Genomic DNA, 1,757 nt, shown 5'->3' on the forward strand with positions numbered 1-1,757 from the left:
TTTCCAAAAATAGTGCCGAATGTGTCAGTGGCCGTGAAATCGTGCTGCGCAATTGACTTTTTTGTATTCGATCTTCGAAATTAGGCTTTTGGATTCGGGTTTTTTCGTCTAACGGTGTAGAGTAGAATTTTCTGTAATGGGATTAATTACTTTTTTTCGGTTCCGAGCATGTGTTTTCCAAAAATAGCACCGAATGTGTCAGTGGCTGTGAAATCGTGCTGCGCAATTGACTTTTTTGTATTCCATCTTCAAAATTAGGCTTTTGGATTCGGATTTTTTCGTCTAACAGTGTAGAGTAGAATTTTCTGTGATGGGATTGATTACTTTTTTTCGGTTTCGAATGTGCGCTTTCCAAAAATAGTGCCGAATGTGTCAGTGGCCGTGAAATCGTGCTGCGCAATTGACTTTTTTGTATTCGATCTTCGAAATTAGGCTTTTGGATTCGGATTTTTTCGTCTAACAGTGTAGAGTAGAATTTTCTGTGATGGGATTGATTACTTTTTTTTGGTTCTAAGCGTGTGTTTTCCAAAAATAGTGACTAAAGTGTTGGTTGGGGACAGATCGTACTGCGCAGTTTACTTTTTTGGTTTCTATTTCCAAAATTAGGCTTCCAACTTCGGTTTTTTTTATTTATCCTTGTAGAGTGAATTTTTCCGTAACGGGATTGGATATTTTTTTTTCTTCTTCCAGCGTGCGTTTTCGAGAAATAGTGCCGAAAGTGTAAGTGCGTGAGAGATCGTGCTGCGTAATAGACTCTTTTGGCTTCTATTTCCAAAATTAGGCTTTTTGATTAGGTTTGTTCTATATATTCGCGTAGGGGGAACTCTCCTTTAACGCGATTGTATATTTTTTTTTTTGTTTTTGAGCGGGCATTTTCGAAAAAGGCTGCCGTAAGTGTCCGCAGCTTTCAGTTCGTGTGCCTAATACACTTTTTTTCGCTTCTATTTCTGAAATTAGGTGCTTGGATTTCGTTTTTCCGGTATAACAACGTAGTGTAGGTTCAAGACAATATTTTGTTAAAATAAATAGACACGTGCAACGGTAGAAAAATCTTGGACTCATGGAGTATCACCAATGTAGGGCTATTAGATGCCAGGAATTATATCTTATTGTGAGAAAAAGTTGTAGCGGTAATACAAATATGTAAGGTATGATATGCTATTGAATTTTAGGTTGGCTAACCATATGACATACAGAATAGAAATATGTGATGATTAACTAAAAATTCTGAAGAGGGAGATGATTTAGGCAGACAAAATGGAATAAAATTAATTTAGGTGATGTCCTCTTATGAGAACAGAATATAGAGAATACAGGTAGATTGAAAAGTATGTTGTATCCCTTATCTAAATAAATATTAATCTCTGTGATCAAAGTGAATGATCTTTGCCAATGTGTTAAATTTCAGAATGGTGGAGCCAAGGTATATGAAGAAAGGAGAGAGGTTGGAATGATAGCAGTGAGAAGAATAAATGTATTTTATGTCAAGAAACATAAAAGAGGCAGCATATGTATCGAGAGAGAAAGATGTGTGGCATCAACATGGAAATATGAAGATCATTGAAGAGATAGAGAATGAACAATTGGTAATAGTTATGAATGTTAAAGACAAATTGAATATAGAGCGTAAATATTACATTAAAACTAAAACGTGTAAAAATATCTATAGGAACTTGGAAACTATGAAAGCTGCAGAAATAATGGATTCTGGCACATGGAATTGATTGGGCCAATAAAGACAACGTTAAAAGGAAGTA

The sequence above is a fragment of the Eufriesea mexicana genome, unplaced genomic scaffold (assembly GCF_001483705.2).
Source record: "Eufriesea mexicana isolate 0111107269 unplaced genomic scaffold, ASM148370v2 scaffold2917, whole genome shotgun sequence".
NCBI classification, from domain to species: Eukaryota; Metazoa; Arthropoda; class Insecta; order Hymenoptera; family Apidae; genus Eufriesea; species Eufriesea mexicana.